Here is a 23,036-nt window from a genome sequence, read left to right on the forward strand (position 1 = left end):
CCTCTTCTCCCCCCTTCTCTTCCTCCTCGGTGCTTGGCGCAGTTTAATATTTACCTCCGTGAAAGAGCGGCCGCGACGGCTCTCAGCCCTAATTGATTCCGACACATGGGGCTCTGTGCTCAGGCTGCGGATGAGAGGGGGAGAGCCGGCTGGAATGCAGAGGGAGAGGATGGAGAAAAAGAAAAGGGGGACGTTGGAAGAGGCAGGTGCTAAGAGATGAATCCAGGATGGATGAAGCAGAATAAGTGGTCGGAACAACATTTCATAGCAGATAGCTGTCAGAAAACATGAAAAAAAAGAAGTGAAGAGAAGAGGGAACAGTTGCAAGATTAAAGTTTTTTATGAAAGGAGCTGAACTTAAAGGATCATCGTGAATTCAGGAATTGGACCAGAATGCAATATGAGGCATGAAAGAGGGACGGGTGAACAAAAGAGAGGAAATACACCAGAATGAGGGAACAGAAGGAAATGGGACAGCAGTGTGGAAAAGGCTCCGTATTTAGCCACCTCCATTATTGGGTGCAGGTATAATTTCAGGGGTCAAGTCTTGGTGTGTTGTTTTGGGTCTCATTTGCCTCCAAGCCCCTAAAATGCAAAGAAAACCATTAAATCAGTTCATCCATATCTATGTAGTTTTATATGGTATGCTCCTCCTGACAGCACCCTCTGAGTTTACCGGGCTTTGGACAGGCACAGGCAAAACACTGGTTTGCGCCAAGGACTATCTCTGAGAATGTAACCGAGTTAGGGGGACGCCACCCACAGAAAGTTACTTGCTTCCTGTTCCAACCAAATGAAGTCACTTCAGTCACCGTCATCAGTAAGCAAAGATTAGTCCATGTCGGTCGACATTTCTATGGCAACCACTCTCTCCAATCAGGAGTCAGAAGTTAGATGTTAGAAGGTCACACCCCTTGCACTGAATGTGGACTTGGGAAAATCTGTCAATCAAACACTTGGAACAATCGACGCAAGACCACCTACTTTCATTGAGGCATCTCATTGGTCAGTTTATAATTTGAGTAACTTGCGCTACAGTGAAAAATAAAAATTAGTTTTTGCAAGAAGATAATAAAAAAGGTATCAGAGAAAGAATGGTACTGGTAATAAATAGAATGACTGAGTAATAGCTGTTCATTTCTCAACAGACGTCTGTGGTATTTTGACATTTTGGGACCAGTGTGTACTTCTTGTTTAAAACGTGAAGGGGGAGGAGTCACTGCATTTACCCTTTTTTCTCTTTATATCTGTTTATTTGTCCATCTGTCAATCCATCCATCTGTACGTTTTTTTGTCTTTTATCTCATATTTTTGTATTCTGTTGTTTATTGTGATTTCTTTTGTTAGGTGTTTGTATTTGTGTTTTTCTTTCTCTTCAGTTAATTCTGGATTTTTGGGGGCCATCACAGTTAAAGGGGGCATTGCACCCCCCTTATGCTCATACCGATATCCGGCCTTGCACCAGGAGCAGGAAGGGGAACCGGCAGGGATGAAGGCAGAGGGGAGCAAATGAGAGGGGATTAAGAGAGCGACATGAAGATGGATAGAAATGGAGGAGTGAAACATGATGGGTGGAATGCAGCGCACCAATAAAAACGGGGAGGAAAGAAATAGAGGGGGATGATGGAAAAAGAGCCTGGCGCAGAGGTGACAGAATGATATCAGGTGGGATAGACAGAAAACAGGAGTGATATGCGGAGCGGGAGGCAGGAGAGGAGAGAGGGACCATATTTTCCGATGAAGGAACTGGCCTGTCACGCTGTTCCGCCAGCGTAGAGCGGCTCTATAAAATACAGGGAGCAAGGTGGTCGTGTCGGGTGACTTATGTGTATATCTAGGGTTTGTCAATATTTCTTTCTGTCTCCTCCCTCTGTGATCCCTGTTCCCTTTTGCCAACTCCACTCAAGCTCTCCCCATTAGGACCAACACTTCTCCTCCATTATTGTCTGCCTCTGATCTGAGTCCTTTGTGAAGGAGCATCTCACATTTGAACATTTGCTTACAAGACAAATATCACTCCTCCACTCCTCCCAATCATTCTCCATTATAAGACAATAAAGGCATGATGATGAGCCTCGTGGTTAAATTGAGATTGACACGGCACCAACATCTGATTGATGTTCACACCATAAATTCTGCCTCCAGATCCAAAAAGAGGCTTATACCAGTTTGAGCCTCTCTTCTGCATGAGTGCATGGAGGAATTCATGCATGTGGTTGAGTAAACATCTCAAATATGCTCCTCTAGTTGGGCTCCGCTGTGCAGGGAGCACCAGGTGGGATGTGAATTTATGCATGCTGTTCCAGGGGAGGATCGCAGCTCCTCTTCCTCAATTGGTAGTTTACCATCCTGTATACAGACCTGAAGAGACTCATGGGGGGAGGGGGGCACTACTTCCACAAATGCACTAGTTTTGTGTGCAACTGGTAGAGACTCACCAAGACCTTTCACTGTTTGATACTTTGAAATACTTAGAACCTTGCTTTTTGAGATATACCAAATTTGAAGTTGTTTTAACAATTTTCCAACATTTCCAAATTTTTTTGTCTCATTAAGAGCTAGAATTAAGACATAAACAAATAATTAATAAAATCAGTCAAAAACCTTTTGCCCCATAATCTTGACAAACTGAAAGTACACTGTAGTTTTCGGTTAAAATTTGAGGATGCTATTTTAAATGTTCAATAGATATTGATGAATTAGACTGACATTCACTGTTATTATTTTGAAATGAAATTTTTTAGTTATGTTCTAAGAATAAGTGCCATGGGAAAACTTGTACTAAGTTAGGACTCTAATTCTGTTCACATTTTGTTCTAAAATGAGTCATTTTCACTTATTACACTAGTTTTCAGTCACTGTAATCAAATTAACTACAATCAAGGACATAAAAACTCCAAAAATACAAACCATTTGCTTGTAACTATAAAAAATACTTAATATTGGGTTGTTTGACAGAATATTTGAAGTAATTTGATCTGAATCTATGTGTTGGCAACGGCCTCGGCAACAAGCATTCAAGCGACCACTTCTAACAAACTCGTAGCGCGGGCCGCGCTACCAGAGCTAACTTAGCTAGAATTGAATTGAACAAAAGTCTATGTAAACGCTGTAAAATGTGCATTCCGGGATTCTGCTTTCAAAGCTCGTGCATTCACGCTTCTCTACACCAGTTTCTACGTACGGATAATTTCCCCTTCAATTTTTGGAAGTGCCAACCGTTGGAAAACTGAGACGAAATGATTAATTCTGCAAGTCAATATGAACAAAGGTAAATAAGCGTTTTAGGCTTCCACATTCAAAACCCTCGTGTTCACGCACTGCTACGCACGTTTACGTATGGATAGCGTCCCTATTAATTCACAGAAGTGATTCAAAATTGATCAAGGAGGAGAAATGAACAATTTCAGTTTGTGCCCTTATGGAATTCTATTAAACCAACTCTTTCATATATCAGAATAGAGCTGTGGAAAAAAAAGCTTGAAGCAAGTTTTGCAAGATTTGTACCGCTTCAACATTTCCCACAAAGCCTCTTTCCCCTGTGGCAGACATGCACTAGTATCGGATTGTGATATTCCAGTGTGAACACACACACTGCACATTCAAGAATACGCTTTCAGCGCCTTCTTGTACTCGCTCCACATACCTAGTGTGAACGTAGAAGTTAGCTTTTTTACCTTTTTTTCTAATGCTTATGTGGACGTCCTAGTTCCCAAATTTTGATATCTTATACGTTTTTATGTTAAGTACAAATTACTAGTTTCATGCATCATTTTTTTTCTCTTAAGATTTGGGTTCTTCTTCCTAGGCTACCTCTTTTTGCAGTGTAGTCGATAGTTCTTCAGGATTTCCATTCCTTTCTTCCATCTCCATCATCTAGATTTAGCTTCAGCAAACTCTGATCTTACTGGGGATTTTTTTTCTTAAATTTAATTGGAAGGAACACAGGTGACATCTGGAACCTGTTTCTTCATGACAATTGACTGTCAGTAAAAATAAAGTAAGAAAACAAAGCAGGATGCAGGATGGAGAAGTTGGACTGGATGTGAACAAAATTATTTTTGGGGTGAGCTGAAAATCTCGAATCCGCCTCCATGACTTCCTCTTTTTTCACAGTGATGCTTTTTTTCCTCTCTGCCTTCTTCCCTCTGCTCGCCTCTGTAACCGTGACTGTTCTTTATTTACACCTTTCTCCCGCTGTCTGCAGTGGCTCAGGGAGCGGTAACAGAAGTGTCACTTGTCATTATTGGTATAATTCAGTAATCCGTCATCGTGCGCTCACTGTATGCACCACATTATACGCCAGCGCAGCAGGTGTACTACACACTGAGGGGGAGATTTGATTTGACACGCGCTTGCAGGGCGGAAAGGGGCCGACCAAGGGACGGTGGGGACACACACGCACACACGAATTGTGTGCAGATTTATTTGTGTGTCAGAAATAGTGGAAAAGGGAAACACAAAGATGTGGAGACACAATTTGTGAGTGTGTGAGGCTGTGGGTGAATGACTTCAAGATGTGGCTCCAGCTGAAAACAAGAAACTGTGTCAACATGGAAACAACGACAGCAGAAAACACAAAATCTTCCTTTGGAAATTAGAAAAAATAACAACATACAGTATATTTGAGAAGCTGTGGATCAGTTTGTTTAGAGTCTGAGCTACACCAATCTGGCTTTTGATGTGTCTTGCTTGTTTTTGAACTGTTTTTCTTGACTTCAAAGTTTCTGCAGCCATTATACATATGTGTGTGCTTTACCCTCACCCTCATTTAACACACTCCAAATGAAGCCGCTTTAAATGTAGAAAACAGTTATGATCCTTAAAATAAAAATAGTTGACTAAATCAATACAGCCTTTTCTGCAAAGAAAGTTGAGTTGTACAGTTTTATTGTTTTCATTTTTTAGAAAAACACTTGAATTGAACCTCCTATTAGCTGGAATCCTGGGTTTTTTACTTTGAAAGCTGAAGCAGAGCGAGGAAAGAAATGAGAGGTGAAAAAGAAGAGCGATGACGCGCAAACAAAGAAAGGAGGCTCATGTTTTTATGACCAGTGTGTCTGTTGGACCCCTCCACCATCAGGACACCCACTCATTTTATTGTTAGATTTCATGGATGTCTTGAGCCATGCTAATAGAAGGAAGGAGATGAAAGTCAAAGCTAGCCTGAAGGCTAGTTGAAAGCTTGGACTTCACACTTCCTGTTTAAGTAACACCTTTACACTCAAAAGCAAACTTTTCTAAGAAAACGAATCCCTTGTATAAGCGTGAAATGCCCTCATAATTTGAATTACCTGGTGGCTACCAAAAAGACACTCACCTGTGGCCCTCCGTCATGTCAATTTCCAGTATTTTCCTTTTCTCTTCTACAAACACAGGATGCATGAAACTCAAAAGTTTAAAAAAAAAAAATTAGAGGTAAAATTTCAGTCTAAATTAACTGGCTGGGGTTAAGTTGGGTAGGAGAGGCCTGTTGTTTTGCAGAATTCTCACTGAGTCCCAATTTACTCAAATTCAACTAATAGTTGCATTGAAGTGGTTGTCTCTGTAGGCTCATTTTCTTCAATGTCAGAGTCAGCAAGAACTACAGAGTTTTTTTATTAACTACTGGGAAGAGAGTGAAAAGTGTCCCTAGATGTGCATGTGTGAGTGTGCGAGTGATTGTGTGGCCCTGCGACAGACTGGCGACTGGGGTGTTCCCTGCCTTTGCCCAACAGTAGCCGGGACAGGCTCCAGCAACCCTGTGACCCCAAAAGGGATATCCTGGGTTAAAAAAATAGATGGATTAAATTAATTTATATTATAGCAAATAAAAACATTTTACACTGTTTTTTCTAGATATTTAATTTCTTGTAGAACTGTGTTTGTAATTGTTTGGTGTATTGGCCCAGTTAAATTTCAGATTATCTGCAAACGCATTTGCAACTAACTCCACGAAGGCTTAACTGTGGGATGGTGCCATGGATTTAAATCTGCCTATGTTAACTTCTAGAAGATGGACTCTGGCATCAGCTTACATATTAGTTGTAGGTTTTGGACAAAAAAACGGAACTCCTTATACACTGTAACAGATCCCATCTTCATCTACATTATCTTATGAACATGTTTGCTTTTTCAGTCTTTTTCCAATGCATTTGTGAGCCCATAGCATTTGATCCAGAAGAATCAAGGAGAAAGTGCTTTTATCTTAAACAATTTTTACACCAGAATAAACTGTTCTGGCTTCGCATACATTAATGAATATACAATAAGCTGACAATGTTGAATCTTATTAAATGGAACGTCAATCAGAGCCCAGAAAAGCCCCAATCAAGTCGTAACCATATCCACTTTCTACTAGAATCATTCAGAGTTAAGAACAGAATTGTAGGTGATATAGCCAAAATATTAGTTTGACATTTATTTTGGCAATACCTAATATATATTCATGTTAAACAATGCATTTTTGTCTAGTCTTTTTGGTTCTCATGTTTAGGTGCTGGTAAAGTACAAAGCTTCTTTAGAAAATGTGGTTTATTAATTATGTTTAATGCATCTACCTGCCATTTACATCAGCTTTCCTAAGCAATCATTGCAAATATTAGTTTTCCTGTAAGTCCTGTTCATTAGGCTTCCACAAAGCTAACTTTCTCACCCTGCCCCTTATAGCTTCAGGATTTTATCATATCTAACATGATGACATCACATTTTGTTACCTTGTTTTAAAATGCACACCTGCTGTTTAAAGTGGTACATTTTCAATGGCATCAATAAGATGTTGATCGTATTTAGCATCTTTTCAAAAATAGTGGATTTGCTGAGCTAGTAATTCATATTTTCACAATCCACAAACTAAATCTAATATTTTTGTAGTCTAGTTAACCCTCACATATAAATTGCCTTTTCTTAAACATACTTGGCTAGATGCAAACCAAACCAGAGCTCTCCTGCTCCCATCTGACTTAGCTGACAGAAACATACCAGTTTACGGTGGAGCACATAACATGAAAGAGCAAAGAGCAGGAGAACAAAGACAAAGGATGGGTATGCCTCGTAAAAAAATAAAAATAAAAACTGACCTGTTCAGACGAAATCACTCCAGTTTTCTTCCAGTTCTTGTAAAACATCATCTTTCTCTGAGATTAGTTAAAAACTTAAAACAATGCTTAAGATTCACTGAATTCTTTTAAATGGCTGAGCTAAACTGCTTCAGTGATGCTGTGATTTGCATTTAAGGAAGTTTTATATTTTGAAAATTGTAAAATTATATTTGATGAAATTAGGCCAAATCTGAATAATATAACTTATTACAGTTAACTAGATATTGTGATATTCAGGTCTAACTATTCCTCTCTCAGCAGATTTTGCTCGGTGCGCGCTGCTTTGTATTCTCCAAAGAGCCACCATTTCAACCCAACTGCTATTTTACTCTGTAATCATACACAAGATGATGCTCGATGAGAGCTGCATTCTGGGTACTTTTCTCTGGAGTGTGTGAACCGAAGTGAGAATGAACGAATTTAAGGTTTGAGATAACCGAGTTTCCCCTTCTCTTTTTATCAATGGCAATTTGTATGTAAGTGCACACCTCTGTAGTCCCAGCGGACACAGTGGATTTCATCAAGTTCTTAACCCCACAAAGCTACAAATCCGGTTACCACTGTAAGTGTTTTAAACTGTTTAAACTATCACAGTCCTTCGTGCTTGAGTCTCAGGCAGAGGGTAAGTCACGCCCAGCAAGGCTGAAGAACTATGAGTCTAACAGCATTTACTTCTATTTTCTTCCCGTTGTGTTTTTGCTTCATATAACACCTGCCATTTCCACCAAACGCACTCCAGAGGGATCCAGCACAAGTGCAGAAAGTTTTCCAATTATCTTATTGATTCATTTTTCATCAAGAACAAGTTAGTTAAAACACAAGACAATTGTAAATAACTTGACTGTCCACGTTTTATTGTCTTTGGATGTAGTTATACCGAATCGGTTTGAGGGAATGGGGGCTGATGCCAAAAAGACCAAATAAAATAACAAAATAGCTCAGTGATGCAGATTTGAACATATTCTGAGATTTATCTAAGATATTTCTTAGTGTGTCTGTAATTATGAGTAAAGCCTAAAACTGTTTTAATTTGCACAAAATCCCATTTTTATTTTAAAACTAATACAAGATCAACCAGTAAACAAACAAAGTGAAGTTTTTAAAGACCCACTCCTATAAAAATAGTGTTTTTTGTATTTTCAACATGTGGCATTTCTCTGATGGATGAAATTTGTTAAGAAAATTAGGCTTAAAACTGCATTTCAGAGTATTTATTTATTCAAATCATTGTGAATCAGGAACAGATGAAAAAATGCTGTTGGTCAAAGCCTGTAGCAGTGGCGTAGGTTCTACACTCGGTGGGCCACAAGCTCCCTGTTCCGCTCCATACCAATCAAGGTGGGGTTTATCTGCACCAAAAGTCTTGCTGACAACTCAGAGGTGAATTTTTAACGAATTCCTGCTGCTCTGCAAAACCATGTCCTAGAACACCACAGAGTTTTATTTTTTTTTTTTTTGCCTAATAATGGCAAAGTCATAATTTAAAGGCCACTGGTAACACTTTAAAAAAAGATCAAAAGATGATCAGAGTTGGACTTTAAGCTTTGCTTTAACTTTTCAGGAAGCCATTCTCATACAAAATATCGAAAGAAAATGCAACAAGCTGGAAAATGATGTTGTCTGCTGTAGAGGTGAGAGAAAACAGGAAAGGGGGATTAGAGAGGTCATTGTAGACTGAGTAGTCAATGTGCACCATTAACCAGGGCATCTAGTAACAAAAAGAGTGAAAATAGCAAAAAATTAGAACTATGCATCTGTAAAAGAAACAATTTCTGCGCATAGAGGAGCGTTAAGAATGGACAATAATGAAGTCAGCTGAATGTTTGATCAAACTTCAGATAAAATCAGAAGTGCCTAAAACAGGTTGTTGGAAGCTGAAAGTCCTTTTTCGTAAAACATTTTGATAACCGTTCCTTCAAAATGCATCTTTAATGGCAGTAAAACTTAAATGTGAACTATCAGCATACCATGCAAATATGTTGAAGGGCTGGTCACTTAAATGTGCAGATTTTGTTCAGCGTGAGTTTGTAAGGCTGCAGCAACAGTATTAAAAGAAATCGGAAAATTCCCCACATGTTTGGAGTTTAACTGGTTCAGTAAAAACAGAGCTGTTAATAATATCCTTGTTTCAAAAAAAAAGGAAGGAGAGGATGATGGAAAGAAAGTTTAAAAAGAGTAATAGGAGGAAGGTGGGGAAGTAAGGGAGGGCGGAGGAAGGAAAGCCTTTGAATTATTGTCCTGTATATGCTTGAGTGGAGGTGAGACGCAGCGCTGGGTGCGACATGGAGAGTTGTTAAAGAAAAGATGAGAGGTGATGCCAGCGGTGGGGAGGCGAGGTGGTGGTGGTAGGGAGGGGGGCGCAGATGATGAATGGAAGGAGGAGAGGGATGAGAGACGGAGCAGCATGAAAGAGTGTGTAGAGTGCTCGGTCCCGCTCCGAGGATGATGAAACGTTAATTAAAGTAAACGAGCTACCTGAGCTCTCGGCTAACCCCCCCTGTCACACTCTGTCAGGAGACAGAACGAGGGGGGGGGGGGGGGGGAATCTGACTGGAAAGAAGTTGGATAATCCAGCTGTGGCTTTGGATGAGAGCTGTCACAGTTTGCTGGCAGAGATGCCGTCCATCTGCTGCACGCGCCACGATCATGGCATTCTCCTTTTCAGCAGCTAATTAGTCCTCAATGAGCTTAAAATGTATTTAACATTTGCACTTAAAATTAAAGTTGCTGCTTGCGTGATTAAAAACAAACAGTAAAAGGAAAAATAGGCCCCAAATGTTCCATATGTGTCCTGATTTGCGCGCACGAGCCCCTTTGCGCACATAAGCCTCATCCCCACGCAAGGTTTATCTGCCAAGATCACCTTTGTTTCTTTGTAATGCTCATATTTATTCAATTAATCTGCGCTTTAATTCGTTTGTATAAATATCTACCCGCTCTGGCTATCGCTCTTTTTTTTATTTCTCTCCAACGATTATCCTGGCGTCTAATTAGAAATCGATGCCGCTGGGCCGGCGGGTATTTGCAGTGTGTTTGTGGACGTTGAGAACAATTCCCCGGACGGAAAAAAAAACCGACAGAAGAAAGAGAGAGGAAGAGGAAACGCTGCACTATGAACTGGACTGTGCGCGCAAACACATGAGCGTGCGCGCGCATAAGATTTCTGGACTTTACACCTCCCAGCAATTCAGCTTTAAAAAAAGCAGTAAAAAAGAAATAAAATAAAATAAAATAAAAGGTACAAGAAGATGGAAAAATGAAAAGAAAATCATTTTAACGACTGACTTGAGGGAATTGTTGAGGGTGGATTCCCGAAGAAAAACAACTGTAGAAGTGGAAGAAGCCTTTCAAATGGCCTGCGTTAAACAGCGATTATTATTATTATTTATGGTGTGTAATTGTGTGCTTTTTGTCTTAAAAAATGCGGATCTGTAAATGTTGTTGCTATTATTTTTTTATTTGAGGTTTTATTCCTAATTTAAACAAAAAGATTAAGTTAAATGTAAATAAAAACTCTTTTTTACGTGATTTTTATCACCATTTAGATGTTTTCTTTTTGTCCAATTTTATTTAAAAGTTTGAACCTTCTTTATTTCAAAAAATGAAAAAGCATTTTTTTTCCTATTTGGTCACCCTCGGTTGATGGTTCTATCCTGTCTGCCTGGCGCGTGTCCCCTCTCTCTTCCAGCCGCGTCCAGCGGACACGAGATCGTTTAGAGTCGGCGCGTTAGCGCCATTACCTTTGCCAATCGAACCTAAACGGATTATCACCTGTCGGATGGAAAAATCAACTGTTCCAACTGAGTTTAGAAAAAACAGAGAACGAAGCGCTCGCACTTTTATTAGTTCATCCATAGGGCCGAGTGTTTGCCGTCTGCGCGCGGTTGGTTATTGGCTCGCTCTGTAATCTGGTTTCCCGCTGCCGCTCCACTGTTCCTCATCATCATCATCACCACCATGAGGCAGATGCAGCTCTCTGCCCTGCTCCGTCTCCCCTTCTCCTGTGGCTCTGCACGTGCGCAGCAGTCAGGAAGTGTCATATCGGCGCGCACAGGGTCGCAGTGTCACCCCCCGCTGCACGACGAGCACAACCGACTAACTTTTTCTTTTCCCCCCACCACCCCCTTGTTGTTGCTTCACATTTCGTCAACCTCTGTGATGCTTTACTCGTTCAAAAAAAAACAAAAATCAGTCCGGGCTGTGGTGGTTCTGCTTGTGTGTGTGTGCGCGCGTAAAACTCTTGGAGTGTCTTTGTTGCTTTGTGCTCAGAGTCTCCATCCTTGCATTTTCTGTCAGTCCATCTTCCCATCTTGCATTCTCATTAAGCCCCCCCCCCCCCCCCCCCCCAAAAAAAAAAAAATAGGCACACAGAGAAACACACACAGACACACAACCCTCCCTCCTTCACTCACACTGCTCTCCTTCTTCTTCCTCCGCGCCTCGCGCTCCCCTTGCCCGTGGCTATGTGATCGTGAAAAATGTGTTTACAAAACTCGCTCTCTTGCAGATCAAACTGCGCGGACGAATCAAAGGCTTTGGAGGGAGAGGCAGAGGAGAAGCGAGGGAAGAGATAGAGAGAAGAGTGTGCGTACAGGCCTTAGAATTTTCAAATTCTCTGTATGTTGTTCTTTTGTGTGTGTGCGTGTATGTGTGTGTGTGACCCCTCTCGCGCACATGTGTGTGTGTGTGCCTGCATCTCTTTTGGTAATACAATATCTTTAAGGCCCCCAAAACAACTATCTGTGTCTCACAGTTAAACATGAGATAATGCAATATTGATGTCTCCTTGTCTTTGCTATAACGCAATACTGGGCCCATTCTGGCTGGACATACGAAGGCGGGCTGATGGTGCCCTTGCACTTAAAAGAATTACTCTGCTCCTGTAATAAATTTTAGAGCCATGCTGCACAAATATGGAGTCCCTAAAGGAGCGCACAGACGGGCCAAACCAAAGGAGTTGAGATTACTCAAAGCAACACCAAGTATTCCGCTCAAATACAGTACATTCAGACGGGGCTGGATTCGTTGTCAGCCTCATCATTCATTTGATGTGTTCATCAGTGTTTGTTTACATCTTCAATCTTTTAGGTTCTTGTCTGAAGGTGAAGTTAGCCTCAAGGAAACTTCATGGACAGCTAAATCCATCCAGCTATTTTCTCAAAACCAAAATTTGGAGCATTTTTAGGGAAGGAATATGTTGCAAACAAAAATAAAGTCAAAATGGCAAAATGGTTGTTATATTCCATATCTTATCACCTTTTAAAGTTATTTAAGTCACGATGTTTCTTTAAATTCTTGATAGTCAACTTTCAAACAGAAGAGAAAAGATGCCTCATTATGTGAAATGTCATAAGATCCGGCTTCTTCATTTGAATCAGGATCTCGATTCCCCTTCTGTGTTAAAGGTTTTGATGGTTATGAAAGCCCCAAAAAAAAAGAAAAGAAGAGAAAGACATACAAAAGACAAGAGGAGATGCTGGTGAAGGAGAGGACAGGTGAGAGGAAGAGGGGGGAGTGAAGGGGGCAGATGGACAGGCGGGGGGAGCGATTATAGCAGGGTTTATGTATGAGCTATTGATTGGGTCGGTGGTGACTTCTTGAGTGGTTAATTCGGGAAGTGAGAGCGATAGAGAGTAACTTACTGACCAAAGAGGGAGGGGGACGCTGATGGAGGGGGGGGGGGGGGGGGGGGGGGGTGAGGAGAGCGAGGGGGGAGAATGGAGACCCAACAGCCACTGTGGGAGTACCTTTCTTCAGGTGCTGTTGTCAAAAAGACCAATGTGGTGGCTCATCGCTGTAGGAGGGCACAGTTCTTCTTCTTAGTGTTTTAAGTTTTTATGCCAAAAATCATCCAGAAAAAAATTAATGAGGTTCTGGCAATTGTTTATCTTAAAAAAATCTTAACTTTAATTTTGCTGAATACAGATGCTATTTGACTAATGAAACTTTTGTTTTATTGTCTTTTTGTCTATAAAATTAAAAAAAGGAAATATAGGGGTTCAGAATGCAACTTCTTTCCCAAATCTCGAAAAAGCAAAGACAAATTGTTATAAACTGTTAATAAAGACAGATTTTGCATGTTTTTGCGCTTGATAGCTTCCATTTTAATGTCTTTTGCAACCCATTAACAGAACGATCAGCTAAAACGATTTAGACGATGACATCCAGAAGAAAAGTTCAGGTTCTCTTTCTAATTGAAAATGTTGTGTGGTCACTTTTTCTCTCTCCTTTAAACAAAATCTCATTTGATCATTACAAAGGGCTTAAAACCAAAGCTGCAAAGCATAAAAATAAAAAAATCACTTTAGCCAGCCTGTAAGCTCAACCATGAGGTCAAAAAGGTCAGCTAATGTTAAAAAAAACTATACCAGCAAACAGCTGATCAAGTGGTGAGGCAATAACTAAGAACGCATCATATACATTTAAAAAAAATGAACGTGAAAAATGGCTGGAAAGCTGCCGTCTAACATTGATCATCTTCGAGTGAAGCACACAAAAGACTGAGTCTATTAACTGTGTAATCAATAATATATAGACCAGTGAGGCAGGAAACAAAAACAGGGCAGAGACAACATCCACTTCAAAATAAAATGCAAAAAACGTTCACGAAAAATGATCAATTAAATTTCAAAATAAATCAGGAAGTGAAATGTTGATGGAGACAATTCTTTTAGCAAAAATATCAAATTTATTTTAACTTTGTTTACAAGTATATTCACAGTGTTTTGGAGTTTTTCTTTTATTATTTTACTCTTGTTTATAGTTTTCAGCATTAAGATTACATGGGAACCTTAAAAAAATCTTTAGTCCTTTATACTCTCATAAGAAGAAAACTGAGTATAAAACAACAAAAATAAGAATTTGGTACAGACACTTCAGGCCTGAATGCCAGATAAACATTACACATCATGCTTTAAGGATCAGTCTGACAAATGTGAAACATCAAATCTTTCTCTTCAGCTGCTCCATTCAGGGGTCGTCTTTCTGCAGGCATTCAGCGACATCTTTTTTACTCATTCATCTACTTTACTGCATCCATGGACTTCTGCTTTGTGTTCCTTTGACCAATTCCTCCTCAGATCGTGTCAAACCATCTCAAACTCCTGACTTTATCTCCAAAACACCCAAGAGCTGACCCTCTGATGCTCTCCTTTCACTACTAAAGAGGACCTCAATCTCCAGCTTTGTGTTGTTATTATAGAGCTGAAAGGCTCAATTTGACAAATGAGTTCACGTCTCACTAAATATTAAACATTTAAAGTTAGAGAACCCAATCTTGAAGGCTGTTTGACCTTGTTTTCTGGCCGAAGACACACAAATAGTCAGTTTAAAACTTTTATGTCATTAAATAACATGTACTCTAGCCAACTGAACATTTGATATGTTTGCTATGAGATTTTTAGAACTATTTTTTTTATTTTGGACTGTTTTTCACATCATCTCCAAGCTGGACTACGCACGCATGCACGCGCGCGCGCGGACGTCAAAGGACCCTCCGAAGCATCTCTTCTTCTCCAGCAGCACCTAGTCTCAGTCAGGAAGTCAGAAACAAAAGCAACGACCTTTAGTGCGCGCGTGCATGTAATAGTTGTGTGGGCGTGCACGTGGTGCGGATTGTGAAGGAGATTACTATTATTCCGAATGTGTACGACGCACGGTTTGCTCTCTTCACGCATGTGTCAAAGTCGGTTTGCTGGTAGGATATCCTGCAGACAGACTCCTTGTGTGTGTGTGTGTGCACGCGCGCGCGTGTGAGACCGTGTGTGTGTGTGTGTGTGTGTGAAGGTCAGCTCGCCGGCGCAGTTTCTTTTCCTATTCCTCTTCCCTCTCGCGCAGGTTTTGATCTCTCAGCCGCGAGATCAAAGGCGCTCTCTGGCTATTAGTCAGCGCGAGCCATTGATCCTTCATCGATCCACGCAAGACACAGCCGCCCCGTGAACACCGCGCGAGGCTCCCCAAAGCTCTTCCCGCGCGCCAGGAGAAAGAGAGACAGAGAGAAAGTGAGGAAGGAGGTGAAGCCGCGTGTGTGTGCGCGCGAGTTTTTTTTTTTCCACCGGCGCGCGCAGAGCCAAACTCGAGCTTTTTCTTTGCCGCGGGACATGAAACAATGAGGCTCGAGCCGGTTTTAATAAAGCGCGCTTTCCCTCCTTTCAACTCTGGCGCGAGGCGGACGAGCCGGCAGCGGAGAGCGATCGATAATTAATGACGATGAATAATTTAACCCTATCGATCGGTACTTTTTTTCTCCATCATTTTCCCCTACTTTTCCTTATTTTCTTATGGCCAGCCTCCTATATCATACTTATGCCGATTCATGCGCCCAGCATCCGCATGTCCGCTCACCTCTTCAACTGGAGTCCTCACCTCCACGAAAATCTGGAGGAAAGACAAGAAAAAAGTTTCTTCATTACAGCAACAAAACATCTAAACGTTTTAAAATTAATGCATTAATTAAGTGTCACATTGAAATGGGATTTGTTGACAACAATTATCATTTTTGGTCCAAATTCAGTAAAAAAAAGAACACTACAAGGGGACCTATTGATGCTTGCTCAACACGTGTATTACTCCGCGACCAAAAGTAGTCCACGAGAAAAAAAAACACTTCAAGGTTAAGTTGTTTTGAATAAGAACTGTCTATAAATGACTTTAATATTTTTGGGCTTTTTAATGGAGATTTTATTTTACATTTAAAATAATTTGGGATCAAAAAGTTTTATTCTATTCTAATCAAATTGAGTAAATATATTTGTTCTTCATTTCTGTTATAATCACTGTTATTTTCTCTTTTTTCCGTCTGTGATTGATCCATAGAAGAAGAAAAATGTTTTTAAAAAGCCTCTTGGTAATTCTTATCCCATGTCTGGGGCTGTTTCTTTCAAAGTAAATTTCACTGGAATTTAGCTGGGTGCTGCTGTCAGATGATGGTCTGTCTCAGTGTGAAGGACTCGGTATTAGGATTGCACCTGCAGTGTGGTGTAATATGTGCTCTGTAGGAGAACAAGCAGAGAGCCTCAGAGCTCCTGTAACTATACATCTTGGTTAAATACACTGACAGAACTGTGCTGCTGTCTGTTCCTATTACCCAGGCTGAACTGGTTTTCACCTTTTCACATGAAGTGTGTGTGGAGCACAAGATGCAGGAGGGAACGTACCAGAACGTGGTTGCTGGGCTTTTTATAAATAAGAATTGGCATTAGATTTGATTAAAAATGTTAATAACACAGTATATGACAACAGCAAGATCAGACATTTTGCAAAATTTAAGCAAGAGAAAACCCTCGAAGGTGTTTTTTTTCACTTTGTGAATCATTTTTACATTTATACATTTATTGTTATCGTTATAAAGTGCTCAAAAACAAAATAATGAGTATCCAAAAAGGCAAAGGAACTCAAGACAACAGCCGGCTGAGGAACGAAAAAGATATCAAACTGTCCAAACAGAGACAGATGACACACACACGCAGCCATGGCTATTAGTGTAAAATATATTTAAACATTTAAAGCAAAGTTTAGAGGAATGTCAGAAACCTTTAGAGGAAATTTGAATTGAGCATGTTGTCCACAAAAACACTAGAGGTCAACACTAAAACATACTTTTATTCCAACTTTGAATATGTTGATGAAAAATAGATATAAATAACAGATAAACATATAAAGATTTACCCCACAGTGAATAATTATCACAGGCTGTAATTCAGTTCAACGTTGACTTTTCTCCTTAGCGTTAGGATTGCAGGTTCCCCCCCTCCTCCTTGACCAACCCTTTCCTTTTTTTCCGTCTCTCCCCTCCTCGTTTCTCCTCTCCTTTCCATCTCCTCTAACAAACCCATAGCAGAGTCCCTCAGTTCTCCCGCCTGAGGCTGACCAGTGTGTCAGAGCTAACCAGGGAGAGGAACAGAGAGGGGGGAGACAGATAGTGCGGGAGAGGAGGAATTGAGAAGGAGAGAGTTCAGTCGGGTCTTTTTTTTTTTTTTTTTTGGGGCAACCAGAAAAAGGAAGATAAGACAGATATACTGAGTCCGTTTCATCTCGTACTAAAGAAAGCGGGAGAGGCCAGCTCTTCATGTTTCTCATAGTATTCTATCTTTTTATATCACAGCCCATCACTCTTTCCTTCTTTAGACAGCACTGGAGACATAATGTTGCCTGAATGTCAGGCTGAGCTCCTTCGCTTTTCCAGCCCAGTCACTCTGCAGAATTTCAAAAACATAGTTACAGTACTTTCCTCATACCTCCTGTCTGCAAACCGTGGCTTTGAAAGGACAACAGCTTATGGATGAAAACATTAAAATCACTTGGCTTGATTTGTAATAAAACACATTTGGGGCATTTCTATTTATGTTTAATGAAAGTTTATAAGTTGATGAGACTGAAGTGCAAAGCAGACACAGAATAGTAAAGCAAACTAGTATCAATTTAATTGTATTAGAGATGGGTTTTTTTTTTGGGGTTCAAATTCCAAGATTTGGTCAAATTAGACCTGAGCTTGGAATCACTTTGATAGAAGCAAAAAAAAATTTTTTAATTGTTCATTTTGAAAGCTAATGGAAATGCATTTGGCCTTACAAAGTACACAAGTTGTTTTAAAACTGAATTTTCTGAAGTGAAGGTGCCAGGCCTCACATGCACTGTTACACAAAAATGATGTATAACCCTTTTGCTTCACAAGTTTGAAAGCATTTGCGAAAAAAGCAGAAAAAGCCCTAAATAGCCTCTAATGAGATGGTGTGGTTGTCAAAAAGCACTGTCCTCTCTTAATCTGTACCAAACATACAGTATTTTTGATTAAAGTCCCACTCCAATCAGCTATTGCTCTATTGTAAAAGTATTTTCAGCCGTCTATAATTGGGATTATGCAGTTTTTTAGCCAAAAGAGAAAAAAAATCTTTGTATGTAGAACATAGTTTCTGCAGAGCGGCAGTAGTTCATTAGAAATCCACCTCTGAGTTGTCGGCGAGTCTTTTGTTGTGGAGCCACTCTGTGGCCTCTTCCCCTCTCCATTACAGAGAGATCTCTGTTAAGACGGTCCTCCGCTAGCTTACTGCCCCTCAAATCCTCAACCCAACACTAGCGGTGCTATAGAAATGGGGAACAATATTGGAGCTTTCTAGCCGTACAGTTTTGAACTAGATTCCAGCAAATGAAGACGTCCATGGCTCTATTTTTCTACAAGTGGATCCATCAGAATGTATCGGAGCAGGGGGCTTGTGGCTTGCCGTTGTAGCTTCTACGTCACTTAGAAGCTTTTTCAAACAGCATTTTCTCATGTGCTCCTGATTCACAACAATTTCTATAAATAACCCTCAAACACAATTTTAAGCTTAATGTTCTTTATGTTTGTCATCCATTATCAGAAAAATGCCACAAGAACATGTAAAAAACACCAAAAACAGTGAATCCTTGAACGACTGCATTTTATTTAAATATTTTTATATTTGGACTCAAATACGATAACATTTTTGCAAATTAGATGAAACAGACAGTACTCTGAGCTTCCTTGCATTCATATTTTCATGTAAAGTCAGAGAAAAATTTGTCCCAAAAACACAGCAGGATAAACCGGATAAAAACTCTGACTCATCATCTCAGGTTGGGTTTACAGCAGCAGTTCCTTTTGCAGACCTACACTGTGCAACATGTGAAGAGGTACTTTTCTTTGAGCACTGGTTTTGCAGTTTTTTATCAAGATGAGACTGTGCAGAGCGACTAGGCCTCTCCTTTTATGCGTTCTACTATTGTAACACTTCTAACTGTGTGATCCATCATTCCCACAGCTTTTATAGATGACCTTTTGTGAAAAAAAAGTCTTTTGTTTGAACTATTGTGTCCACAACCGCAGAAAATAAAGCATTGGTGTTTTCTTGTCTACCTACACTTCTTCTCTGTATTGGCACCAGCATTTTCAGTAAACAAAGTGTATTCTCTCTTTCGGCTTGCCGCTGAGACGTGTGTTAGTGTGTCGATACTGATTCAGTCAATATCTATGGGCTCCATGTCTTATTCTGTGCGCCGCCGCTGCTCGCTGTGTGCATGACGGTTGCCTGAATACCTGCAGACTGCGCTTTGTGCCATATCTGCTTGAGACTGTGCGATCTATTGCAATCTGCGAGTCTGTGCCTGGCAGTCTGTGCATGCATGTGTGTGTTTGCAGGAGAGTGCGTGAATGAGGAACTGTATTCCCTGGGCTGCTAGTTATAATGTTTCTGGGGGTGATGGGGGGGAACTTGAAAGCCCTGTGCTGCCCAAATCAAAACTAACAAGGAAATGATGGGGGCTCCTTTATCTCCTCTCTGGCCTGGGGGGCCAAAGGGGCGGGAGGGGTAGAGAATGGGAGACTGGGCAGGGAGAAACACAAGGAGGAGGAAGAGAGAAAGAGAGATGGAGAAGAAGAAGAAGGAGAGGAGGAGGAGGAGAAGGGCAGCCTGGCTTCCTCTTTGATTTGTAAAAAATGCATTACCTCCGAAATCAAACGGAAAATTACTGCGCCGAAGCAAAACACACAGAGCAGGAGAGGAAAAGGAGATGGGTGGGGCAGAAGGGAGGAGAAGACAGAGGTAAGGTGTGTGTGTAAGTAGGCAGGAGGTGGGAAAGAGGAGAAGGAGAATTCACCTGTATGGATATCCTACCAAATAGGACAAAAACGAATACGGTTATGGATTGAGGATATGCGCGGGTGTCATGGGAGTGAGATCCTGGCTGAGTACATATGTATATATAATCCTCAGAGGAAATGAGTCTATACATGCTGCAGACCAAGGGGATATGGTAAATGAAGGAGATGATGCAGTATTGATGGCCAGAAACCCACAGGGAAGAGAAAACTTATAGATTACTACCTGCAAGACAACGAATTTTTCATTTTTTTCCCCCTAAAAAGCTCAGTTCTTGCAAAAGCCTTCATTCACACCTCATGTTGAAATGTGAGGATTTTTATTGAAGGCCAGACTTCTGAAAGTTTGAACATTTAAAAAAATGTATGTTGGAGGAGACCAGCACTTCCGCAATTAATCCATTTATTTTCTTACAATCCAACCTAATCTTTTATATCAATTTTGTAAAAGACCATTTTGGTTGAGGCACGGTTTATTTTACTATTATGTAAAAACAACCAAGTGGCATCACAGTAGACAACACACATGAAAAGGCAGGAAAAAATGATCAAGCCATCATTTCAGTCCAATGTGTGGAAACACTTTAAATTTAGCAAAGACATACAGTGTGGTAGAATGCTCTAATAATGTTCACTTTGTATTATTTTGATGTGGAAAAACAACAGTGGGCTCAACTTTAGGAAGCTGAATTCAACACAGTTGTCTCGACGGGCTTCACACCAATAATTGTTCAAAAACTGAATCAGTCATGAATTAGAATTGCTGAACTGAACTAGACAGACCCTGGACATCCTGGCCCTTAGACTCTCCATCTCAGTGAGGAAAAATCTGTAAAGAAAAAATTACAGGACAAAAGAAGAAACCTCAGGGATGTCCACACCAAGGAGGGATCCTCTCCCAGGATGGACAGGCGATGTGAAAGTTAAAGAAAATGATCTCATTTAACTCTACAACTACATGTGTGAATAGTGTGCCAGATGGGCTTCACCCAGATGTCCTGGGGGACGGCTGGAGGAGCGAGACGAGCCAGAATGGATTTACTATTAATTCTTGTTTATTTGTACACATATTTAACTTAGACTTGATTATCTAGCAAGAAACACAAGGAAAGTTGAAAACATGCCTGCACTGTTCAGTATCAGGTATTTATCTCTGAGTCACACCGGTTGAATTTTTGGCTAAAGATGTCCTGGATCAGCTTTAGCTCGGTGAATCAGATTGGTCAAAATGAACCAATATTTTATGAGAAACCACAAATTATCCTATTAATTGAATCATTATTAAAAGGAATTGTTACAGCCCTAAATAGGTCAGATCACAGGCCTAAAAAAAAGCTGTTAAAAGTTTGTAAATCTATAAAAGATTGCTTGTTCAGAGCGTGCAGGGAGGAAAAAAATGATAGACAAATGAAAATGTGATTGTGTGGATGATAAGAAGAAAAAATACAAACACATGTGAGATGGTTGGAATATCTGAGGAAAACAAGAGAGCGGCTTGAAAACAAGGAGAATGAGGAGCAGGGGGAGAGCAAAGGAGGCCACAATCCAGAGGCTGAAAGTGGGGTGAGAGCGACGCAGAGACCGATGGAGAGAGTCTGTCAGAGTGAGAAATGCCTGGAGTTAGCAATAATAATTTATACAAACACACCTTAATAATTCACGTTCCAATTCAATGCTGGAGGGAAAATCCAAAATTCACAGAGCATAATTAAATAGAAAGAGGCAGAGAGGGGAGAGATAGCGGGACCAGCAGCAGCAGCAGCAGCAGCAGGGCATCTCTTCCATCTGAGCTTTGTCAAACAACCCTGATGAAACTGCAATATCCAAACTATATCCTGTCATGTTCGTCACCCGAACAGCGAAAGCTCCATACCATTCCCTGTCAGCATATGTCTGCTCACATTTCGTTTGCCGCCGTTCTTATAATAAGCTCTCATTCAATAAAGCCGACCACCTCCAACAAACACAGGTTTGGATACGAAGTGTGACAGGAAGTAAAAGAGCCCAAATGAAAACTGGGTTCCTGCGTCTTATGTCTTTCTTACATCTAATCTTCCTTCCATCTCTCTGGTGTTTTAAGGTTAGCTGTGAAAGTCACATTTTGTTGTTTGTGTATTCAAGATCTATTTATTGTCAAATTGTGCAATACATTTTAACATGCAGATGACATTTTTGTCCTCTCAGATCCTGGTGCAAACAAGCAGAATGATGAATAACAACAAAAAGACACAGCATATAAATAACATGTATAAATTACAGTATACATTAATGAGAACAATATATAAATACATATGGGAGAAGAATTACAATGAGATGCTGCTGTCGTATACATTTTGCTTTGTTTTTCATGAATTCATTTTGTCATTAGCAAAAATGAGGGAGTTGTCTTGTCATTTTAAACCCTGTTGCTTTTAAACTGGAATTAAATCATTTTCGACTCTTTTCTACTTTAGTTAATAAATAGAACTTTATGAGCCTCTGAAGCTCTTTTTGTTTTTTTATATTATTTTATGATTTTTGAAGTAAAAAGTGATAACAAATTAGTTCACAATGCTGAAGTATTTGATCATTCTTTATAGTTTTTATTTAAGCTTTTTAAAATGACACTATTTTTTGCAATCGTTTGCTGCTTCTGAGGTTGATACAAACATTGACTATATTGTTTTCATAATTCCAATTTAGTGATAGTAGATATTTTTTCATGTACTAAAGTGGCAAGAAATGCCGTTTTAAGAAATTACAGATTATAGAATCATAAATGAGCACTCTCAAGTAGGAAAGTTGTTTGAATTATGAGTATTGGAAACATAATAATAATAATGATTTATCACATGATCCTCTAGAAAACGTTTTTTTTATCAGGCCTTTAATATTTCTGAAATATTTGGACAAACTTTAAGCCATTTAGGATGCTTATTTTTATGTTTTATATTTGTTTTTTTATTCCCAGAGGTGCAGCAATACTGTCATTATAATAATAATTCATAATTGATCAAATATAACTGTTCCTATTCAGGCTCTATAGGAAAAGGCAGTAAATGCAGAGGAATTTATTTGTGAGAATTGATGCAGGTTCGTGATCAAAATCCCACCATATTATGGCTGTATTGCTGTCATGTTTATTATCTGGGACTTTTTAATGTTTGATTAAATAATTTTATCAAAACTTTTACCTCTTTAATTAATTTACAGTAAGTAAGTAAACAAATGTGAGAAGATCAAGTCTTGATCTTTTACAAAAACGTTATTGTTTTTACACTACCCAAGTCACGACGCCCATTCAAAATAACATTTTGAATTCATAAGTTAGCTTACTTTCGCAGTTGGTTTTCAAACATTTTTTT

The 23,036-nt window shown here is 39.9% G+C and overlaps 1 protein-coding gene across 4 annotated transcripts in view; it reads left to right on the forward strand.

Moving 5' to 3' along the window:
• Positions 1–23,036, forward strand: part of erfl1 (Ets2 repressor factor like 1) — a 55,425-nt gene that overhangs the window by 24,027 nt on the left and 8,362 nt on the right. Inside the window, exon 2 of one of the 4 annotated variants that reach the window (XM_078933576.1) lies at positions 11,587–11,663. The exons of the other annotated variants lie outside the window; for them this stretch is intronic. The gene's annotated coding sequence lies outside the window, so the exon portion shown is untranslated. The remainder of the gene's footprint in view (positions 1–11,586; positions 11,664–23,036) is intronic. 4 annotated transcript variants of the gene reach the window in all.

The sequence above is a fragment of the Oryzias latipes genome, chromosome 16, assembly GCF_053564925.1.
Source record: "Oryzias latipes strain Hd-rR chromosome 16, Olatipes_Hd-rR_3.1".
Taxonomy (NCBI): Eukaryota; Metazoa; Chordata; class Actinopteri; order Beloniformes; family Adrianichthyidae; genus Oryzias; species Oryzias latipes.